Source organism: Tamandua tetradactyla, chromosome 11, assembly GCF_023851605.1.
Source record: "Tamandua tetradactyla isolate mTamTet1 chromosome 11, mTamTet1.pri, whole genome shotgun sequence".
Classification (NCBI taxonomy): domain Eukaryota; kingdom Metazoa; phylum Chordata; class Mammalia; order Pilosa; family Myrmecophagidae; genus Tamandua; species Tamandua tetradactyla.
In genome coordinates this window covers 57,990,672-58,015,771 of record NC_135337.1, presented here as the reverse complement: position 1 = coordinate 58,015,771, position 25,100 = coordinate 57,990,672, and the positions used below count along the sequence as shown (strand labels likewise).

Genomic DNA, 25,100 nt, shown 5'->3' with positions numbered 1-25,100 from the left:
GGGCCAAGATTATGCGTCTTCCTTAGTACATCCTATTGGGACCTAAAAAGGAAAATTCACAAATTAGTTGATTGGAACATAGCATCAGAAAGGGGTACAAGGTTAGTTCAGTGGTAGAATTCTTGCCTGCCATGTGGGAGACCTAGGTTTGATTCCTGGCCCATGCACTTCCCCCCCCCCCCCCCCCAAAAAACAAAATCAACAAAAAATTCAGTGGTTCTGCAATAACAGGCTAGTCACATGGAAAAAGAATGAAATGTGACATACATCATACAACATACAAAAAAAAAAAAATAGCATCAGAAGGATGGTCAATTCACTAGAGTATATGCAATAGCCCCCAAAAGATAGTTTCTTGTGGAAACAAAATTCAAATCCAGAATGAGATCAGGAATGTTAGAAATTCAAAATTACTTAAGGATTATACTTAGCAGTAAAATGAAAAAAGGGTTGATTGATTCTTATACTTCTTCAATACAGGCTCACAATTCACCTTAAACCACCCCCTCCCCAAGATTAGATGAATGGTCAGTGTCTATTGGTATCCTCAAGTGAACATTCTATCAAAATCCCTGACCCTGTCAGCCCCAAATCTTCTCTTGCTCACAGGTAGACTTAACTCCTGACCTTCCCTTTCCTCCAGTGGGTGTTTATGGCATGGGGGATAGCCCATTCAATTGTCCCTGTTCTTAATGCCAATGTCCTTGGTAATTGGACTACTTTAGATGGGAATAGCTAATTATTATAGGAAAGACATGGTCCAATAGATCCATTGCTATATCTAATACTCTGAAGGAAAAAATGTCCTAATCATTCTGGAGCTGACTGCTGGTAATCCTGGGGCCCTTAGCTTGTCATGTGGCAAGACACATGGTGGCATCTCCTGATGCTCCCTTCCTTTGTGGGTTCAGATTCTTGTCACCTGTAGCTTTCTCTTTCTCCAACTGAATTTCACTGTCTTATAAAGTACCTCAGTAATAGGATTAAAGCACACCCTGATTTAGATGAATACCTTAACTGAAGTAACCTCATCAAAAGGTCCTATTTACAACGGGTTTACTCTCATAGGAATGGATTAAATTTAAGAGTGTGTTTTTCTGGGGTTCATAGCTACAAACCACAACAGGGAGAAAACCATGAATTTATTGCATAAGACATTTGAACTGCTGCCCAGACTTTTACTAACTGAAGTTGGCTCACCACTCCTCAAAAGGTCCAGAGGCCTACCACTTCAAATTATTGAGCATAATTTGGTCCATGGAAAGTCACTTCATACTAATCAGGTAATAAATGTTGGTGATTCCCAGTCCCACTACTCTAACACCTACTTGTCCTATTTGGCTTCTGGTAGCAAAATATTCCCCACTACACATTTTATTAAAGCCTATTTATGCAGTTACTAGAAAATGTTTAGTTTAAATTGGGACCACCCCTACAAAAGAACCCTGAGGCTGCCACAAAAGTCATCTGTAGTAGGCAAGATAATGGATCCCACAAAGATGTTCATGCCCCAATCCCTAGAAGCTGTCACTATGTTACATTACACAGCACAGTGGAATTAAGGCTGCATATGAAATTAAGGTTGCTATTCAGCTGAGTTAACAGGGAGATTATTCTGAATTATCTAGGTGGGCCCAATGTAACTATAGGGGTCCTTAAAAGTGGAGAAAAAGAAATGTTATGATGGAAGCAGTGTCAGAGAGAAGCTACATTGCTGGCTTTGAAGATGTTAGAAGGGCCATAAACCAAGGAATGTGGGTGACCTTTAGAAGCTGGAAAAAGCAAGAAAACGGATTTTTCCTGGAGCCCCCAGAAGCAATGCAACCCTTATGGCACTCTCTACAGAACTGTAAGATAATAATTAGTGATTTTTAAGCCAACAAGTTTATGTTAATTTGTTACAGCAGAAATGGAAAATGAGTATACCATTCAACAAGAGATGGCACTGGTCCCACCTGGTGACTTCTTTACTATGGAAGCCCTAGCCAAAAATTCTTATGCCTCCTGGAGTCTCTGGATCACACGTGATTTGTTCAATGACTTCCTGTCAGTTTCTGGTGCAAACAACTGCCTTCAGAGCCAGAAAGTATAGCTTTTTGAAAGATGACATTTAACAGCCTTTTGGACCTTTCTTGAGACTGGAACCATCATGCCCCTGTGACACTTCTGACTCAATTGCCCATTTCATCCTGGGCCACAGCCATTGACGCTCCCTTATTAAAATAGAAATGGCTCCTCATTTTAGTGCTGTGGCTATAGCTCAGTCTAGACACTTGGACATACTCAAATTACATGAGTTTGTGGCTTTCCTCCCCTTAGCTACATACCTGGAGTCTGAGGATCCAGTAGTGATCACTCCTTTTCCAGCCCTTTAGCCTCTTGGGGAGTTCCAGGGATAGAGTGAATCCAGAGAAAAGGGATTCTTTTAAATTTAAGACTGATAGTGCCACCATCACACATGGTGGAACCTGCTTGAGAGCTGCAACTTTCCATCCCATTACTGGAACATTCCAGTTAAAGATGGGACCCAAAGGGTAAGTCCAGTTTGCAAGGCTGATCACAGTCACTTTGGAACTGGATGATGCCCTAAAAAAAGGTACATCCATTGTTCATATTTTTTAGAACACTTGGGTGGTAGCTGATGGCCTGTTTGGTCCAGTCAGTGGACTCAAATAGATTTTATATTCAGGATAATTCCCTATGGGGCCTTCCAATTTGGAAATACATTGCTGCTCAGACCTCATGCATTATAGTTAAAGTCTCTCATGTTTAAGCTCATGCCAAGGCCATAGACAGCACTCTGTGGCATAGCTTACCAACTTGCTCATATTTCTCAAATAAATTCACACCCTTAGCTTACTGGACCCATGAGGTCTCTGGTCAACACAACCTCTGAGCCCTTAAACTTTGGCCTGAGCATCCCCATGCCAGTAGCTTTAGATCAAACCCTTGACTCCCAATGTGATTTCTGTACCCTACCCCACCACTGGTATCATGGAAAATGGGGATCCATGTTAATGGGCAAACATTCCTCCTCTCATTGGCAAAACCACCAAAACTTTGCTAGTTCATTTGTGCACCTAGATATCATTGACTCTGATTAGGGTACATACGTGATAGCTAACTTGGTTCAGGTGTGGGCCTTATGGGAAGGCATCATTTATAACTTCTATGTGTCCTATCATCCATAGGCAGCAGGCCTAATAAAGAAATATAAAAGCCTACTCAAGGATGCCCTCTCAAAATTACGAAATGGACAAGTCTCCCAAATGGGTCTCTTTTTTTGCCCACTACCTTAGTTACTCTGAAATTTCAATCTTTAGGTCCTATAACACCTTACCAAAATGTGACTAGACTTCTTTTCTTTCCTTTTAAGCCATAAAGGAGACACCTTCCACCTATGGATTTATAATACCCAAACAAAATTCCTTTCCCCACTTAATTACATCTCTATCCCTTTTCTATCCTGGTACAATCCACACTGGACTGGTGCCCAGATTGAGAATAGATATTAGAATGCAACCTTTTGAAAATTAAGGGCCCTTGAAATTCTAAGTGCCTGAAAGCTCTATGTGAGAGATTGCTGTCCTTCATTACTATGGTGATTTTAAAGGTTGGATAACTAGAGGTCCCTTTTTGCAGGGAATGGCAGTGTTAGCACTAGTCCATACCAACAACTGTGTGGATTTTCCAATGAGGAAAGAAAAATCTTAAATTAGGTGTCGATGCCAGGCTTCTTAAATGGGATGCCAGCTCTGGCTCCACCCCTCTATGGTGCTATTGAATGTGGGATTATTATGGGATCTGGGATGACAACACCATAGCTCCTATCATAATAAACAGGCATCCCTAGCAGGGTGGAGCCTATACACCAAAGGCCTGAAAATGTCACTGTGGAGCATTCTAGATTTCCTTGGCCTGGCCATGCCTCCTTTGATTCATGACCTGAGTCTGGGATTTTACCACTCCAGTTCAATACCAGTACCTTGTGCTCCCTTTAGCCCATGCTGTCGCCCCTACTTGTTTGGGGCAATCAGTCTGCATCACTCCTGTAACAAGTACTCCATAATTCTTAAAGGCAAAGATATACTGATCTTCAGTCATATTTGAATGATTTCTCAAATGTGAAACATTGCCTGAAGATCTTGGGATTAGCCCAGGCTTATATCAATAGTGTCCACACCCAACCACAGTAGGGTTCTTACAAGTACAATACATGAGGCAATAGCAGATGAACGCACAGTTATCTCAGAAATGATGACCTCAGCCCAGCAGACCAGTGCATCCAAAATAATGGTTTCAGCACAACCTCAATACTGATACCCCAAGGTTTCCTGCCACCATGATTTCATGCTGAAACCTGCCAGACATGGATTCTGACCCCCTCTCTGCTCCCAGCCCCAGTCTTTGGCTCTCCCATTGGATCGATATCCCCTACAAGTTCCTGAGTGCCCTTGCTTCCCTCTCATCTCCAGACTTAGGATCCTTCCCACACCTCCAAGTTTCAATCCATGTGGGATGCTTATGTTGTGTTGCAACCTAGCTGATGCCAACACCACCATGGTTATTGTGGACTGCTTAACTGAAGATTCCATCCACCTTGCTTAGATAAGTCTCTGTGACTCCATGTTGTTTCTTACACCATCCCTGCAAGTAGCTAAAGCTTATCAGTGGGCCTTTACCTCCCAGACTATATCTAATCCCCCATGAATGATACTACACGGGGATCTGCCACTGCCTATTTCCTGTTCTACAGCATAAAGGAACTCTCAGTAAATTATTTACAGTAGTGTTCTCTTGGTGCAACCTTGCACCCTACAAAGTAGCTGGCTTACTCCCATTGGTGTCCTACTACTTAATTTCCTCGTTTGGATACCTAAAACCTGAACTGGGGTTCTTATCTCCACTATTCCTAGACTAAAGCCTAAAACTCCACCCCATACCATGCTTAACAGTTGGGCCCTAACCAAAATGACCACCCCCACCTTTACCCTGTTACCTGTTAGTAGAAGGATTACCTACTGTGATCCTTCTGAGCACATCAGTTCTGATTTCTCCTCATCCAGTAACTTCAGTTAGTTCTCCACTATTCCTCATCACCGCTCCTACTTTCAGCTTTCCTTGACCAACTGAACAATATTTATGCAACTGTAAGAGAACATGTCACATAGGAACCAAACCTCCAGCAATGCTGGGCCATCTAAGAGGCACTCCATCCCAGGTGACCACTTACTACTTAATTCATGCCCCTTTGGAGATCTATGATACTCACATTAACTACTTGTCATTCTTTCCAGACACCTTCTGGCCCTTGTACTTCCTCCAGCATTCTCTCCACCTCACCAGGTACTTCTTCTAAACTTCCCTTCATGGAACCTCTTGTCCTTCCTGGCCTCCCCACCAGTTGATATTATATATAGCCATGCCTTCTACTCTCCCCACAGTGAAACTATTTAGCTTTCACAAGTCTGCATCATACACATTTGCCCACCAGAAACTCCACCCTGTTGTTTCAGTTTGCTAAAACTGCTGGAATGCAGTATGCCTTCTTTGAGGAAAGGTTGCTGACATCAGGGTTTCCTCTGACCCATGGGAAGGCACAGGGCTGGCATCTGCTGGTCTTTTGCTCCCGGTTACATTGCTTTCAGCATCTGATCCCAGTGGTTTTCCCTCTGAGTATCTGTGGGTCCTCATTAGCATCTCCTGGACATTTCTCTCTAAGCTCTCTCCAAATATTTCTGCCTTTTATCCTCTCATAAAGGACTCCAGTAAAGGAGTCCACCTTGAATGGGCTGGGTTTCATTTCAATTGAAACAACCTAATTAAAAGATCCCACCCACAATAGATCTGCACCCACAAGAAAGGATTTAAAGAACATGGTCTTTTCTGGATATATAACAGCTTTAAACCAGCACAAATGAGTTAATTGCACATGCCAGCATAGTGTAGGAACATATTAAGCCAGTCAGTGAACTGTAGGTGTAGCTCTAGACATCCCAGGGGGCCACATGCTTGTTACTGCTTAATCTCAGGGAGCTGAATACCTCTTGTTCCTCTAGGAAGTTGGGGGAATGCTGATTGCTTTGGGGTCATGTTATAGTTTGCATGTTAAAGTCTCCATTATTGAATTAACCAGAAAATCACTCCACCGATTTAAAATGGCCATGTACCACCAATACTCATGAAATCAAGAAAGAGCTATTAATCTATCAGTTCTGTTTGTGTCCAGGCCAGGTGAGTGTTACTACACTGAGTCAGATTAACCCACAGGGACCACCTCTGAAGATGTCCTTCCGTCAATTCCTTTGCAACCATAATGCAAAGACTCATTTCCCAGAAACTGTTACAAGTCATGGGAATAAGGCAACCACATGGCCTGGTTGACGTAATTTATGATCGGAACTGCAATGGAATCTGATCATCTTCCAACCTTCTACTTCTGTTCTTGATTAAGGAAAACACTCTTAGGAAATGCTTTCCTCTGGTCCTTCTGTGTAGGTCCAAGAATTTCACCACTGGTAGCATAATGGGAGTGTTCCCCACACCCCAAAATAAAAAAATTAGAGCTTCCGTCTTATTTCATTATCCTGAGTCACAATATCCACAAGGCTTGAGACTGCTTTGAATGTTTTTCAACTCTGTTTCCTGTCTTTTCATTTTTACATTAAATACTGTGAACCCAAAGGGGCACTTGCTAAGCACATCCAGGGAGCTCAGCAGATGCAAGGGACAGGGACAGGCAGAAGCATGTATCAGTACTTCCTTCAATTTTATTGGTGAATAGTAGTTTATTATATGTACATACTGCATTTTGATTATCTGTTTTCCAGTTGACATTTTGCTTATTTACTTGTTGTAGGGCATCAGGATTGTTTCTACTTTTGGTTTTTAGGAATATAGCTGCTATGAACATTCATGTGCAAATTGTGTGACTATATGATCTCATTTTTCTTGGGTAGATACCTGGGAGTGGAATTGCTGTGTCATATGATAAATTTATATCTAATTTTTTAAAGAAATGGCTGAACTGTTTTCCAGAGTGGCTGTATCATTTTGTATTTCCTCTAGCAATGTGTGACTCATCCAGTTTTTCCACATCCTCCCCAGCATTTGGTGTTACCACTATTTTTTATTTTTGCCATTTTGACAGCTGTGTAGATATCTCATTATGGTTTTACTTTAAATTTCCCCAGTGGCTATTGATGTTGAACGTAGTCTGATGTCCTTATTTGCCATCTGTATATTCTATTTGATGAAATTTCTTTTCACCACTTCTGCACATTTTCTAAACGGATGATTTTTAATTTGAGTTTGAGAGTTCTTCATATGGTCTAGATACAAATGCCTTATTGGATATGTGACTTACAAATATTTTCTCCCAGTCTGTATTTATTTTTTTACCCTCTTACTTTATGGTCATTCACAGAGCAACATTTTAAATTTTTATTAACTTTAACAGAAATATATCAGTTTTTCCTTTTATGGATTGTGCTTTTAGTGTCACGTTTAGGAAATCTTTGTCTGTTCATAGCTTCCCCAAATGTGCTCCTATGTTTCTTTTTTAAATTTTTGTAGCATTATATTTTTTTCATTTAAGTGAATTATTCATTTTGTATAAAGTGTGGGGTTTAGGTTGAGGTTCATTTTTTGCCTGTGGATGTCTGTTAGGACAATCTGTTGAAAAGGCTATCCTTCCTGCATTGAATTGTTTTTGCACCTTTCTAAAAATATCAAATGAGCATATCTGTGTGGATCTATTTCCATGTTCTCTATTCTGTTCCATTGACCTATGTGTCTATCCCTATCAGTACCACACTGTGTTAATTACTATAGTTACATATTGTTCTAGTTTGCTGGCGGCTGGAATGCAACACACCAAAAATGGATTGGCTTTTAATAAAAGGGGATTTATTTCATTAGTTCTTCAGAGGAAAGGCAGCTAACTTTCAACTGAGGTTCTTTTTTACATGGGAAGGCGCAAGGTGGTCTCTGCTGGCCTTCTCTCCAGGCCTCTGGGTTCCAACAACTTTCTCTGGGGTGATTTCTTTCTGCATCTCCAAAGGCCTGGGCTGAGCTGCGAGTGCTGAGATGAGGCATGCTGAGCTGCTTGGGCTGTGCTATGTTGTGCTTTCTCATTTAAGCAGCACCAGCCAATTAAGTCAAATGTCATTCATTGCAGCAGGCATGTCTTCTAGCCGACTGCAGATGTAATGAGCAACAGATGAGGTTCAAATACTATTGGCTCATGTCCACAGCAACAGAACTAGATGCCTTCACCTGGCCAAGTTGACAACTAAATCTAATTACTACACATATTAAGTCTTAACATCAGGTAGAGTGATTCCTCCCACTTTATTCTTTTTCAAAATTGTTTTGGATATTCTAGGGCCTTCACCTTTTCATGTAAATTTTAGAATAAGCCTGTCTAAAACTGGGGTTTTTATAGGAATTGTGTTAAATTTGTGTATCAGTTTACTATGTTGAGTTTTCCAATCCATGATGTGGTAAGTCTTTCCGATTATTTAGACCTTCTTTGATTTCTTTTTTCTTTTTTTTTTTAGTATGGGCACCCTGCGAAACGCCTTCTTTCATCAGTATTTTGTAATTTCCAGCATGCAGATCCTATCCTTTGTTAGATTTATATTTGTGTTTCATTTTCTTTAGACAAATTTTAAATAGTATTGTACTTTTTATTTCTGTTTACATATATTCCATGTTAGTATATGGAAATAGAATTGATTTTTACATATTAATCTTGTATCCTTGTGATCTTACTAAATTCACTTTTATCAGTTCTAGGGGTTTTTTTCCAGCAAATTTCTTGGGAACTTCTACATGGACAGTCACCCCATCTACAAAAAGAGATGGTTTAGTTTATTCCTTTCCTACATGGATGCCTTTTGTTTCTTTTTCTTGCCTGACTGATGCAGCCTAGAACAGTACTGTGTTGAGTAAAAATAGTGTGTGTGGGCAGGCCACGGTGACTCAGCAGGCAGAGTTCTCGCTTGCCATGCCAGAGACCCGGGTTCGATTCCCTGTGCCTGCCCACACAAAAAAGAAAAAGAATAGCGTGTGTGTGAGCAACTTTATCTTCTCCACAATCTTACAGGAAAATATTCTGTCTTTTACCATTAAGTATGATGCTAGCTGTAGATTTGTAAAATATGTATTCTTTATGAAGTTAGGACACTTTCCTTCTATTCCTAGTTTGCTATTCATTTTAAAATCATGAATGGATGTTAGATTTTATCACATACTTTTTGTTCGTCAATTCATGTTATGACATGATCTCTCTTCATTAGTCTGTTGATCTACTTGGCAATATTTGTTGATTTACAAATGTTGAACCAGCTTTACACACTTGGAATAAATCCCACTTGGTCATGGTGTATTTAAAAATTTTTAATATACATTGATGGATTCAATTTGCTAACTTTTAAAGGAATCTTGAGTATATGGGAGTTTAATTTTGAGTTCATGGGAGTTATTGCTCCATAGGATTTTTTTTTTTTAACTGTCTTTCTCTGGTTTGTTATCGGGGTAATACTGGACTCATAAAATGAGTAGAGTGCGAAGACACTCCTCTCTATTTTCTGGACAGGATTGTATAAAATTTATGTTAATTCTTTAAATGTTTTTTACAGTGCATTTTACAATGAAACCATTTTGAGCCTGGAAATTTCCTTTTCAGAAGCTTTTAAATTATGAATGCAGTTCGTTTCTTTACTGGTTAAAGGGCTATTCAGGTTATCCATTCCACCCTGATTGAGTTTTGGGAAAGTTTTTGGATTTTGAGGAATGGAATAATTTCTTCTAAGATGTTGAATTTATTAATGCAAAGTTATTTGTAGTATTTCCTTGTTTTCTTTTAGTAGCTACAAGACATGTAATGATATCCCATATTTTATTCCTGATATTGGTGATTCAAGACTTTTCTCTTTTTATCTTTTGTCACTCTTGCTAGAGGTTTATAATTTTATTGAATATTTTCAAAGAAACAGCTTTTTGTTTCATTTTGTTTCCTAGTTTTCAATTTAATTTATTTGTACTCCTTATTATTGCCTTTGTTTGGGTTGCTTTGTGTTTAATTTAACTCTTCCTTTTCTAGATTCTTTAGGTAGGACCTTAGATTATTGATTGAGATCTTTCCTTTCTTCTAAGTAAGTATTTAATGCTATAAATTTTTCTCTCAGCTGCTTGACTGCATCTAACAACTTTTGATATGTTGTCTTTTTATTTTCACTCAGTTCTATGAGTATTTTATTTACTTCTAGACTGCCTCTTGACCTATGAAGTGTGTTGTTTAATTTCCACAGCTTTGAATAACTTGTTGTTGCTTTTGTCATTGATTCCTTGTTTGATTCCATTATGACCAGAGAACAGGCACTTGTATGGTTTCAATTATTTTAAATTTGTCAAGTTTTGTTTTATGACCCAAAATATGGTCAATCTTTGTGGATGTTCCATGAGTGCTTTAAAAAAAAGTGTGTTGTGTTTTTGTTATGTGCAGTAGTCTATAAGAGCAATTAGATTCTTTTGGTTGTTGGTGTTTTTCAGTTTTTCTATTTTCTTAATTATTTTTTGCCTAGTAACTCTACAAGTTGCTATGAGTGGTGTGCTGAAATCCTTAACTATAATTTTGGATTGTCTCTTTCTCCTTTCAGTTCTATCATTTTTTTCTTCACAGACTGAAACTCTCTTATTTGGTGTGTGTATATGTACATATTTTTTTTTAACTTTTTTTTTTGTGTGGGCAGGCACCGGGAATCGAACCCGGCTCTCTGGCATGGCAGGCAGGAACTCTGCCTGCTGAGCCACCATGGCCAACCCTGGTGTGTGTATATTTAGCATCACTATGCCTTCTTGGTGTATCAATTATTCATCATTAAGTAATGTCTTTCTTTGTCCTGGCAATATTCTTTTTTACTTTTCTCTGACATCTACTTTAACTGATATTAATATGGCCATCATGCTGTTTCTGATTAATGTTTACATGTTGCATATTTTTCCAGACTTTTACTTTCAACTTATCTATATCACTGTGGTAGGCAGAAAAAGTGGCTTCCCACGGTGTCCACATCCTAATCCCCTAAAGCTGTGACTATGATATCTCACGTGGCAAAAGGGACTCTACAGATGTGATTAAGAATGTCGAGGTGGAGAGATTATCCTGGATTATCTAGTGAGCTCAATATAGTCACTAGGGTCCTATAAGGAAAGGAAGGAGGCAAGAGTCAGAGAAGTTGATGAGATTCCTGAAGCTGAGGTCAGAGAGCAGAGAGTTTCAAAGATGCTCTACTATTGGCTTTGAAGATAAAGGAAGAGACCAAGAGCCAGGGAATGTAAGCAGACTCTAGTAGCTGGAAAAGGAAAGAAATAGATGCTCCATTAGAACCTCCAGAAGCTGATAATTTGGTTTTAGCCCAATAAAAAATATTTTGACTTCTAACCTCCAGAACTGTAAGATAATAAGTTTTTGTGGTTTTAATCCAAAAATTTGTTGTGGTTTGTTACAGCAGCAACAGGAAACATACAGCTGTTATATTTGAAGTGAGTTTCTTGTAGACAGCATATTGTTGGGTCATTTTTTATCCATTCTGTTGATCTCTGTCTTTTAGTAGATGGTATCTAAATTAATTATTGATATGTTAGGGCTTAAATCTCCCATTTGTATTACTTTCTTTCTGTTTTCCCCCTTCTGTTTCTCCTTTCTCTGTTTCTCTTCTTTACCTTCTGGGCATTACCTGAACATTAAAAAAAAAAGTTTTCCTCTATTCACAATTCCTTTGAGCGTATTGCTCTGCATACTTTTCTTTAGTGGCTGCTCTAAGTATTTCTGCTTTGAGTGAAGTTTTGAAACCCTACTTCCATTTAGGTCCCTTACTCGTCTCCCTTATAAAATACAAATTGTCTTAAGCACTTCCTGTAAATACATTGAGCACCCATCAGATGGTATTATAAATTTTGCTTCAACCATCAAATGTGTTTTAAGAAACTCGTGAAAGGAAGGTAGTATATTATATTTATCCTGTTTTAACCCATTTTGTTGCTCCTTTTTAATTTCTTAAGCTCCAAGTCTTCTTCTGTTATCATTTTCTTTCTATTTGGAGCATTTCCTTTAGCTATTCCTTAAGGGTGGGTTTTCTGGCAGCAAATTCTCTTAGTTTTTTTTTTTTTTCATTTGAGAAGATCTTTATTTTCCCTTTATTTCTGAAGCATAATTTCACCAGATAGAGGATACGTGGATGACAGCTCTTTTTTTTTTTCAACACTTGAAAGGACCATTACAATCCATTGTTACACATTCTATAAACATTTGATTCTATCATGGTGAGTGGAGTTGGTGGAGGTTACCAAGAAAAGTGGAGGTTACCAAGAAAACCTAAGCATGAGTAAGGTTTTACCAAACAGACAAGGTAGGAAATATATCTCAGATTGAGGGAGAACATATGCAAGTGCATGAAGAAGTAAAACTGGGTGGAGTTATGTCTAGGGATTGGTAACCGGTTCATGTGAGTTGACCATGTATTGTAGGTGAGGAAGTGTGGGCCCTGAGATCGGAATGGTGGACATGGGGACAAATAACTTATGCATGCCAAGAAGTTTGAATTAAATTGTGTGGGTCTGCCAAGGGAGAGTTATGATCATGCTGACCTCAAATAAAGATGGTCTTGGGTGCTGTGGGGAGGGAGAAGAAGCTGGAGGCTCCTGTATTCAAATTAAGAGATCTTAAGCGCCAAAGTTAGCACTGTATTTGAAAAGGAAGGGGTCTATTTAGACCCAAATCTGTCTTTAGAGCCCTTAGACCCAATAACTAAAGCTGGAAACATTTTAAGGACTCTTTTTGCTGCTTTAGCTTAAAGTCTAGACTAACATATGCCTCAGCAGACAGATGAAGGATTCTTTCCCTGAAGGATTCTGACCCCTTAATTTTGGTTCCTTTAAGGTGTCTTCTTGGTCTTCCCAGGGCACAGATATCCCCTCCCTAGCCTTAGGGAAGAAGAGAGATTTTTCCAATGCAAAAATAGGAGGCATGAAAGTAAATCCAAAGACGCCATGACATTCAAATTCCAGGGGTCCTGATCATTTTCCTTTTCATACCAGAAACTCTGCCCCAACACTATGGCTCCATTTTCTATGACCTTGATCCAAATCACTACTTCAGAGTTCCGTTACAGGTGTAGGTGGGGGATTGGACAGTGGGGAGTAGCCTCGGTTTCCTTCTCTAGAGACCACTTTTCTCCAAGCTCTCTCCTGACTATTAACCAAATTGGTTGGCTTTTTGGTGAAGAAACTGAATTTCATAAATCATCCCCCAAATAACATGGGCATTAATATCAGATAAGTTACCTGACAACCTAGCTGTGACAAATCATTACTTGCTGCTATGCTGCTATTTAGACCCCTGCGAAAAAGATTCCATGGTGCAATAACTAAAAATATAACACTCATTAGAGTACAGGGAAGCTAGAGTAGAGTTTTCACCACTCAGTGCCTCTGCACATGTGCTGCCCTCTTTCTAGAGCTACCCTTTTATCTACCACCAAGCCCAGCTCAGACATCTTCTATGGAGCCTTCCCTGCTCCTGAACACTGCTATCTCATCATCTCAACAAAAGCATGATAATCATTCCACTCTCCTTGTTCTAATGGTATTCTTTTACTATTGTATTTCTAGCATGGTTGTTTTTGTTCCATATTGGGCAATAAACTGCAGGCAATGGGGAGCCAGTGAATGTTTCTGAGCAGGAGGAGAAACAAGACCAGATTTGTGCTTCAGCCAGATGACTCGGGTAGTAATGGAGCATGGGATAGTTGGGAGAAAAACCCAAGGCTGGGTTGGCTGTGAGGTGCCTTACAATGTGAGAGGTGATGAGGTTAGATCCAAGGAATAGAAAATATCTACTTTGATTCTAATATGTTCAGTTTGATTTATGTGGAAAATGTGATCTAGGTCTCTTAATGAGTGACACAGGGAAGGGATAATTGCATGTGGATCAAATGAAATCATGCATGCCAAAGCACCAGGCATGAAGCCTGGCAATAGTAGGGACTCAGTAATTGTATACTGCCTCTGTTCTTTCTCTCTCTAGCAGTCCTACACTGGGCTCTCACTATCCTCTTTTGGAGAAGAGGAGCAAGAAAAGAGCGATGTGGAAGCAAACAAGGGCAGAGGACTCTGAAGTTACAAGTGAAAAACACCAATGTCAATTGTTTGAGGCAGATGGATGACTGGTTTTATTGCTGTTGCAGTGCAGTGGCATCATAAGTCTGTTCATCCAAGATTTGGATTTTGACCATGAACAACAAGAGGCCTAGTTTCTACACTTAAGAAGATTGTTGAAATTCAGGTAGCAGGAGAGCTCTTTAAGAAACGAGATTCATGACGGTCTTTTTGCAAGGAAGTTAAAGATTTATTATAAGGAAGGGCTCTAATGGGTGTTATGCCAGATGCACTCCCTACTAAGGACAAAAGGAGGGGGAGATGGTGGGAGCATTGCCAAGGGGACTCATTTGTGTGATCTCGTTACGTGCCTCCCCTTTCCTTCATTTATTGCTGCTTTGAGCCAAAACAGGCCAGAATCGAGTCACTTTGACCTTAAGCAATATGTTTATCCTTTCAGAATCTTCATTTTTTACCTGCCATTAGGAAATAATCACATTTTCCTGGCTGTTACTACCGAGGCAGGGGAAAGGGAGTGTGTCACAGTGTCAGTGCCAACCCTGAACCCATGCACTGACTATGGAGGGCTCTTTTAGAAACACAAACCTGAACCTGTTGCTTAAGCCTTAGAACAACTTCCCACTGCCCTGATAGAAGGCTCAAATCTTCAGCAGGACCCATAAGACCCAGCATGCTCCAGCCCTACTCATTCAACAACCTCGTCTTATATCAGGCTTCCGTTGCTTTCCATGCTTCAGCTGCATTGGCCTTCTTTTCAGTTCCCTTAATACTCCATGCTCTTCCAGCCTCAAGGACTTTGAACATACTGGTCTTCCTGTCTGGGATACTCTCATCCTTCATCTTCACTTGGCTAACTGTTCTTGCTACACTAAGATTATCCTTCAACTAACTTAATTCAGTCACATTACAAATATCTCTTGAGTGTCTATATGTGCCAGGCACTGTTCTAGACTTGGGTAGACAGTATTGAATGGGAGAAAGCCTCTGCTCCCATGAATCTCATGTTCCAGCAGGGGGGAGATAGAGTGAACAAGCAAGAATGAATGAACATGATAATTTCTTGTGTTGATAAGCATTGAGAAGACTGTACAGAAGTAATGGGATAGGGAATGGCGGGCCACAGGGAGGGTGTCATGGAGCATGGTGGAGTGGAATGTGTTAGATTGGAGCATCTCTCAGCAACATAAGCTGCGGCCTGAATGATAAAAAGGAGCAATCCAGGAAGAAGCAGCAGCAAGTGCAAAGGCAGGGATGAACTTTGCATAGTCCAGGACAAACAGGGTCGTTGAAAGTAACTTAATTTACCTGCTCCCACTTCATCATAGAGATAAGCAAACTGGGGCATGCTATGATGATAAGTGGGAGAAGACACAACAAATTCTAGGGGCATTTCTTGGGGCACCTTGGGTCTTCTATATTCAAGGCTTTATAAGGATTAGGCATTGTGTTAATCTCCCTGAGCTTCTGTAACAAAGGATGATCGATCTCATAAATCATGGATCCTGTATCTGTGAATTCACCTACTCGGGAACAGTCATTTGAAACCCCATAATTAAAACTCACTGTGCTTTTGTGGCCGTTTGTGGATATGTGCAGCGTGGTAAAAAATTGTGGACGTGGATGTACCCACGTAAGGTTGCAGCTGTCATGTTGTAAACCAACTTTATACCGTATATTTAGTGCCTCATTTTTCTTATTTTTATACATTTTGTTGGTGATTTTGTTGTTTAAAATGAACCGTCCCTTTGACGGTTCTAGGGAAGAATCCTTCCTTTCTTCTTCTGGTGGCCCCAGGCATTTGTTGGCTTGTGGCAACATAATTCCAATCTCTGTCTCCATCTTCACTGTCATCTTTGTGCTGTATGTCTCCATCTTCACATGGTGTTCTCCTCTCTGAGTCTCTGTCTGCGTCTCTTCTGTGTTTCATATAAGGATGCCCGTCTCATTGGATTAGGGACCACCCAGTTCAGTATGACCTCCTCTTAACCTGATCGCATCTGCAACGACCCTGTTTCCAAGTAAGGTCACAGGTTCTGGGGGTAGGACTTCAACATGTCTTTTTGACACTAGATAGAAATCAGGCATCTTTGTGACTGAAAGAAAAACCTTCCCAATCATTTGTATGACACATACAGCAATCTCTCAGTTTTCTGCAATCTGAAGGTCAGAGTGAAAAGGGAATATTTGAGTATACACTTACCTTCTAATATTACCCTCCTACTAATCAAAAAGAAGCCTGGGAAGGTTTTCTTCTCTTTTTATTTCTTCTTTCAGTCCTCTGGAGGAGGTGTCAATGCAAAGTAAATTGGCTAAAACCCAGCTCATCAGGAAGAGACAGAAAAGGAATAAAATATAGGATATATCAGGCCCAAAATGATTAGGATTGCCCATTTTGAAGCTGGTTTAGGAAAGGGTATCTGAAAATCCAGTCCTCCCATTTCTTTAAAGAGACGTCTCCAAGCTGCATTGCCTGCACTGTCTGGCAATGAACTCAGTAATGACAATCTCCTTTTCTACTCACACGAAATAAATGGCTGTTTTTCCAATCCTGGAACCACTGTTGAAATTTGACTTCAAGATAGAACTCTCCTAATCTGACAAATAATCCAAGTAAAAATATTTAAAATCCAATTTGAAAATGTGACCTGGCATAATTCACACAATTCAGGGTTAGGTACTCAAAAACTAACACAAAATGATCTGTGCACCAGTAAACTTTTGCCTGTAGCTGAGGTATATGCAATTTGTTGCAATCTTTCTGCAAAGCAATCCGGGACTGCAGATGCAGAACCTTATAAATGCCCAACACTTAAATCTAATTATTTCACTGTTTAGGAATTGAATCTAAAGAAATATTCAGAGGTAAGGGTGCAAGTTTATGTAGAAGGTTGTTCCCTGCAGCACTATTTGCAAATAAAAAAACAAAATAGGAACTAAAGTAAGTATTTAACAACAGCCTATTGCTTAAATAAATTGTAATATTTCAGTCAACTCTGAGGTTATTAAAAATGTCAAGAAATGTTTGATGGCATGGGAAATTTTTCCCCAATATAATACAAAACAGGGGGAGAAAAACCAGTATCCAGACTACATTTTGTCAATCAATTCCATCTCTATCTATCTATCTATCTATCTGTCTGTCTTTCTGTCTGTCTATCACTACCTACCTTTTATTCTCAGTCTATCTTGAGAATATATACCTAGAAAAATGCATGGAAATAAATATTTTAATAGTAACTAGCTTCAAGTATGAGTATCATGGCTATTTCCATTTTTCCCCTTTCCTGGATTTCCCAAATTTGACATAGTGAGCATTTGTTACTGTATAACAAGAAAAGGAATTACATAAAGATTATTTACTATAAAAACAAGCCAACCATTGTCTATTCTTCTTTGAACTGCAGTCTACCCCCCCAACAATTTATTTTTGTTGCCTTCAAAATCCCTCTTCTTCAAATCTTCTGTTACACCATCTGCCAATTTTTCTGAACCGTTCTTTATATTATGTCGTCTCTTGCTCCCCACAATTTATATAAATAATGGCCTAATTCTTTAGCCCAGGCCTTTCAGACCTTCAGCAATTTGATCCTAATATATTTCTGTATATTTTTGTTAATATATTTTCCTCCTCAAACCCTTATTCAACAGATATTTATGAAGTGCCAAAGCTGTGCCATGCTGGCTCTGTGCTTCCTTCCTCATCTCTCAATATTCTCCCTGTAATGCATCTGCTTCCACCGGTCATGCTCTGTTCCCACGGACCGTCTCTTTGTGATACTCCTTCCTGGACCCATTCTGCAGGACCCAGCACACATCCAGCATCCTCTCAGTCATTCCCTTATCTCCCCAACTTGAGCACAAGCTCTAGGGACTTGGGCAAATGCCTTAATCTCTCCTTGCTTCAGCTTTCTCATTTACATAATGAGAATTGTCAAATTAATACATATTCTATATATTTGTATGTAGAGTGAGAGAGTCAATGTGTGTAAAATGCTTAGAACTGCGCAGTAAGCACTCTAGAAGTAAACTCGATTAGTGTTGGAGTCCGCAAATTCCACAACTGTAGACCTAGTTTCATTCCATTTCACAGCTCCCATGGGACCTAGCACCTTGCTTTGTCTAAAGTTGGGCAAGAATGGATACCTGTTGAGTAAATGTATGAATGAATGAACAGCAGTTATATGAGCCTTTACTGGCTTTGTGTACCTTTTTTGCTTCTGTGCACCCTGTGACTATAAATCGTACCTACACCCCTTGCGTGGTCAGTGTGGGTGCTCATCATTGCCATCGTGGGTCAACCCTATGTGGTAGATGTACAATTCAGCACCAGATTCCTTCTGCTTCTGAAGCACTGTAAGACTAGGTGCTTAATATCTTGATCTCAGTTTTCAATACTGCATGTTTAACTGGGAAGTTGCAGCATAGCTACCTTATATTTTCCAAACTTACTAATTTCCCTGGTCACAAGCCTGAAGATGATTGCACTAAACTTCTGACTTTAAGCAAGGTCATTGTTTCAGTAAGGTCATTGGACTATCCCAAATGGATGTCACTAACTGTGAGTAGGAAGTAAGGGGACTACAGAGAGATCACCTCTGCAACTCATTTGAGAGTTAGAAGAAATGAAACAAATGAAGGTAAAAATTGACTTATTTGAGTGATCACTACAGGCCATATACTGTGACAATACTTTTCATATTTTATCTTGTTGAAAAATGTTTAAAGACTCTTAAAAGATGTGTGATCTCTGTCAAACAGTTTGTCCTTGTATTCCCTTGTTTGAGTTTCCCTAGGCTATGCTTTTGTATTCCTAGATACCGCTGCTGTCCTCTGACCCGTCTGTCAACCGCCTATTAGGAAACTCTTATTAGATGTCCATAGTGGAGTTCTTTTCCACCTCAAACCTGCTCTTCCTCCTGGGGTCGCACTATGCACTCGCTTAGCTGTTGATGTCAGAAACTGGGGTGTCACCCGCTCCTCCTTCCTCTTCCCTCACGTATAACTTGTCCCAAGATCCTGTCTGTTCTTCTTCCTTGATGCCTCTTCATATCTACTGCCAGGACTTCAGTTCGGGCCACTTTCGTGTCTCATCTGTTTTAAGGTTGCAGCCTCCTCACTGGTTCTCCACCCTCCCCACCTCCTGGTCCTTCTCAACCATTTTTCTCATTAAAGCCCATGATCGCCCCAAAATAATATTAAGAGTAAATGACTTTGTCACCCCTTGACTTTTAAGCCTTCCATGAAATCCATAAAATGCCATCTGACTCCTTCATTTCTCTCAAGCCTCATCTCCCAACCTAATCAGTTCCTTCCCTTCACACCTTGAACTTTAGGTTCTCAAAGCATGGTCCAAGGACTCTTCAGATCCCTGAGACCTTTCAAAGGGTCCCTGGGGTCACAAGTATTTTCATAGTCATATTAAGATGTTATTTGCTTCATTCACTTTCTTTCCCTGATACCTGATACCTAATATTGCAACAGAATGAGTGAAAAAGTAAGTGTGAGAATCTAGCTATCTTCTATTAGGCCAGTTATTAAAGAGATTTGCAACAATTTAAATCTATCCTATGCTTCTCATTAAAAATTTTTTTATTGGAAAATACTTTCTTTTCATAAAAAATGTTGTCTATATTAGCATATAACAGATTTATTATCATTTTAAATAAATAAATTCATATTTAAACACCTTTCTAGATTTAATTTCTAATATGATAAACATCAATAGATATTCCCAGAGCTTATTGCAGAGTAAAAAAAAAAATCCCATGAATTTAATAAATGTTTGTTTTGGAGCAAAAATTTGAGCAGCAGACTAGGACCTCTCTGGTACAGCTCTTATGGGCCCAAATCCCTAGGGCTAAGGAGAGGAAGTGACAAGTATATGTGCTTTGGCGCCCAATGGGCTTGAGTATGAGTCTGACTCATGGACAACTATGCCTATTTTCCTACCTTTTATTCCTCTGCTTTAAAGGTTCCGGTACCCACTTCAAAGGGTGGTTGTAAGAATCACATGCAGTCATGTTTTGTGTCATGCAATGTTATCTAAAATGACTCCCTCTGCTACTCTAGGTCCTTTCATCTTGTGTTATTTTTCTTCATAATACTTATTACTGCCTGACATTAAATTATATAATATTTATGTATTTGCTATTATGTCTTACATACACCAGAATGTGTGTCTCATGATAACAGCGCCTCAGTCTCTATCCTCAGTGCCTGGCATAGTTTAGGACTAAGTAGGCTGCCAGGAAATATTTGAGAGACAAATGGATGAATGGATGGATGGATGGAAAGCCCAATATAGGTTAGCTGTTATTAATAACTCGAGTGCTTCAAATACTTCCCATGGGACTAAGGGACCTCATTGGGTGGCTCCCTTGAAATCTTGAACCTCAAACCTATTTCTTTCTTCTATAGGCCCATGGTGCCCTGCAGCTCCTGGCCTGTCCTCATATAATAGTTTCAGTTCCTTGTGGTGACACCATCCTCTCCCACTGCCTTCTGGGGAGGTAACAAGGCTACTTGGGAACTTTTCTTTCTGATCTGCTGGCACATTGTTTGGTCTGTTACTGGAATCTGACATCCCCGGAAGCTTTTCTTCTTCAGACTTGATGAAACCAACTATAAGGTGGCAAGTTTCCACAGAACAATGTGGTAATGGCATTTTCAAATACATATATTAGTTTTATTTTTAATCACCACAGAAAAAACAGATGATTCTTCTTAAGAAAAAAAAAAGACCATGGGACATTTGTTCAACTTGTGCTTTCCCTTAGGGGTGAACTCAGGAAGTAGAACGTGGGGCTGTATTCCTGCTTTAAGATGGCTTAGAGTTCAGGACTTTAAGAATTGGGGCATCTAGATGTGAGCCTTGGCTCTACCCCTTACTAGCTATGTGCCCTGATAAAGTACTTAAACTTCCTAAGTCTCAATTTCCTCAACTATAAAATGTGGCTATGTTCATTAACACACATTCATTCAGCACTTTCGATGTTCTAGGCGTTGTGTGAAGCACTAGGGATACACTGGTTAATAAATCCACACATGACTCCATGCTCTTGAACTTCATACTCTATCTGGTTGGAAAAACATAAAAAGTAATGCTTCAAAAGGGAAGCTGAGGATGTGAGGGGAATTTCCAATGTAGCAATAATCCAGTTTGGATAATCAGGGAAGGTTTCACTGAGAATAGGGGCTAAATTGAGTTAGGCAAAGAAGATGTGGGTGACTGGCCTGTGAGGAAAGAGGGAAAAGAGACACAGTCAAAGGGAACATGTGGAAGAAAGTATTAGGTGTTCAAGGAAAAAAGGAGAAAACTTTAAATGATTGGATTTGAGCAGGATGGAAGGGAAGTGACTCAAAATGAGGCTGAGAGTTGTTTTGTGACTCATGTCAGTGGAGAGGAGGGCACTGTGTTTGTCCTAGACTGTCCTCATTTTAAGTTGGGTCTTTTATTGACTATGGATTAGGATTAGAGGCAAAGACCCATACGAGATTTGGTGAGTCTCTTGGAATCAGTCATGTCACTTAGGGCACCAGGTGATGAAGTGCACAGGGTTTGAGACATAGTCATTTCCACTTTTGCATGAAACTCATGACAGCTCTGGGACCCCCAAATTTTGCCAGAGTTGGAAATAGCATCATGTGGTTTTGGTGTTGGACTTTGCTATTGGGTGAGCCAAGCAACTCTGGAAAAACATGGCAGATAATAGACAGGGCTGTATTTAGTTACCTATTTTTACACACTTATAACTAAGGGGCTCTCAGAAGTTCTTGGTGGGCGTGGCAACTGGGTTAACAGGTAGGGCAAGAATGGGATCTTTTAAAGAATATATCTTCTCATGAGTTTGGGAAAGTTAAAGAGGCAATATATGTCTCCAATGCAGGCATAAACATAAGCAAAAGCTAGAGCAACACAACCAGTATTTGATAATAAACCGGTCATCCAGAATTTTAATTATGTTATCATTTGTATGTTGTTGAAGTACAAGCATTTTACAAATATTAACTCATTTAATATGCATAGCAATACTATAAAGGATTGTATTAATTTTCTGCCACTGAATAACAGATTACCACCCGCTTACTGGATTAAAAGAACACACACTTACTATCTCACAGTTTCCATGGGTCAGGAGTCTGGGCTAAGCATAACTGGGCCCTCTGCCCAGAGTCTCCTAAGGCTGCAATCAAAGTATCAATCAGGCTGTGTTCTTATTTGGAGGCTCGACTGGGGAAGACTCCACTTCTAAGCTCATTCAGATTGTTGGCAGAGTTTATTTTCTTGTTACTGCATGATTTTGGGCCCCAGTTGGTTTTTTTCCCCTGGAGGCAACTCTCAGGCCCTAGAGGCTGCACCTAGTTCCTTGTACATGGGTTTTCCAACATGGTATCCTGCTTCATCAAACTCACAAGAAGAGTTGCTAGCTCTAGTCTGTCAAACAGAGTCTTATACAGCATAATGTAACTATGGGGGTGACATCCATTAACTTCGTTATATTCTATTGGTTAGAAGCAAATGCCCTTCAAGGGAAGGGTATTCCACAAAAATGTAGACACCAGAAGGTGGGAATTATTGGGGGTCACTTTAGGGATATACATAACAACACTCTAAAAGAAGAACTATAATTATCTCTACCTATAAAGAGGAAACAGAGGTACTTGGCCAACTATATACAGTTAGATAGCAGGAGAGTCTAACTTCAGATTCATGTGGTCTAGTCTCAGGGTTCATGTTTTCGATTACTAGGCTCTGTGATCAGACATAATTAAAGAAAATCCAATCTTGATTCTTCCCATGAAAAATTTTGGCAATTTCTTTACATGGAGTCCTTTGCATCTTCTGCTTTTAAACATATAACCCTCATAATCTCATATTTGTATTACATTTTCAGTTTTAAATGCACTCCATGCAAAAAAAAATTTTTTTTGAGCCTCACTCAGTAGTGAGGAAAGTCTTAGTATTCCCATTTCCAGATGAGGGAACTGAGATTTAGAGAGGGTAAATGACCGTGTCCAAATCACACACTACTACCATGGAATGGAAATGGGGTTCAACCAATGGCTTCCAACTTCATCCTCCACACCACAGCACCATTTTGAATACTGGATGGAAGTAAGTGTGAGACTTTTTATTCTCCAGCTAATAATGGAGATATAAAATCTTGAATGGTAAGGCTACTTCCATGTTCCTTAGCCTGGTGGCTGGGAGGGCTGGCGTAATTAATCCCCCATAGAATTTTAGTTAGGTCAAATGGAGTTTAACAAATATTTTAAATTAGTTGCCAACATTAAAAATTGTTAGATTTCCCTAAAGAAAAATATTATAACATTGGACCCACATTTTCCAATAGAACTGAATGTCAGAAGCAGCTTCTTATATATTGGGCATAAACTTCCCATTTACCATCATTTAAATTCTCTATTTGCCTGCTGTGCACTTAAGGTTGAGATTATCTCAGTTTAAAGATGAAAAAAATTACATTGCATAGAAGTTTCCCAGAGGCTACTAGTTAATCAACAGTGTCAGAGCTGCTGGTCAGATGAGTGCCTTAAGGACTGCCCCTACTAGCCTGGCATGGAGCATTTTCACTCAGGTAGACATTTATTTTCAAATAATAATTCCAAATACGCCACATGAAGGGCAGCTTTGTCCTCAAATAGCCTAGCTTCATAACACTGCTTAATTCACATTTAAATTGTGCTGGGAATAAATACATTTCACTAGTTTCAGCTCCAGGTTTCAGAAAAAAACATACTAATAGAGAGCTGCAATTACAAGCAATTTCCCTCCAAGTCCCTTGTTTTCTCTCCCACTCTGGATTAATGACCATCTTTACAGGAGGCCACGTGGGCTTCTTTCAGAGCAAGGGAGAAAACAGAAGGACACGCATTAACATGGCGGACTGGTCACCTCCCACGCCTGAGTGTAGGTAGAGATTTTAGAAATGGAATTTTTTAGATGTGCTCTTCCTACCAATATCAGGGGGCACGATCTCCCAGAGCCCACAGGCAGTGGAGCTTGGTAGAATAATAATGGCATTAGACACGGAGTGAATGTCTAAGGGAAGAAAAGGGAGAAGAATCCATCCAATTCAACTAATGGATTGAGGATTGACTTCATGCCAGGCATGGTACACGATGCTTTCATATGTGTCCTTTTGTTTCATCCACAGGACTCACGAGGTCACACGGCAAATGAAAGAAAGACCCAGGATTAAACCACATCTTCTAACTCCAAATCCATCTTGGTGACATTGATCTCATCAGTGTAGCCTTAGGATACTTATTAACTGTTCTTTGCTTCATCTGTTTCTCATCTTATTAAATACCATATGCTACAGGCATGGTACATTTGTAGTTCCTTTCTTCCAATAGACCATTGTGGTTTCTTACTGGGGTTACGTTAATATTGATTAAAATTGAAAAAGCACTGGAGTTGGTGGCAGAAAATTTGGATTTTAGTCCTTGTTCTTTCTTCTCCTGATGAGGATTTTAAGAAAATTATCTTAAAAAAAGCAGCTTAAATACTATATACATGCTAAAATAATCAAATTGTATTAAAGTTCATAAAATGAAAAACATGTTTCCCTTTTACTCTAAACTGCAAGTCTCTTCCTTAAAACCAATGACTATTAACAATTATTTGACTATCCCTCCAGAAGTTTTCTGTTTTTCTATTATAAATGTACAACTGCACACACACACACATTCCCCCCTAACTCTCAAATGGTAGTGTATGTAAAATAAATTTTGGAAATATGCTATGTTGGCCCACATGATCCCATTCTTTTAATTTAGTTAAATTGAATTTAGGCAGTTTCAAGTCTTTTGTTAATAATAATAATAATAGCTGACATTTATTAGGTGTTTATATTGTGTCAGGTACCATTCTAAGTACTTTACATGCATTAACT

The 25,100-nt window shown here is 39.5% G+C and overlaps 1 long non-coding RNA gene across 1 annotated transcript in view; it reads left to right on the top strand.

Annotated features, from left to right (window-relative positions):
* Positions 1-24,465, top strand: part of LOC143649535 (uncharacterized) — a 46,840-nt gene extending 22,375 nt beyond the window's left edge. The window contains exon 3 of the long non-coding RNA XR_013159090.1: positions 24,360-24,465. This is a non-coding gene — a long non-coding RNA (uncharacterized LOC143649535). The remainder of the gene's footprint in view (positions 1-24,359) is intronic.
* The last annotated feature ends 635 nt before the right edge of the window (positions 24,466-25,100 follow it).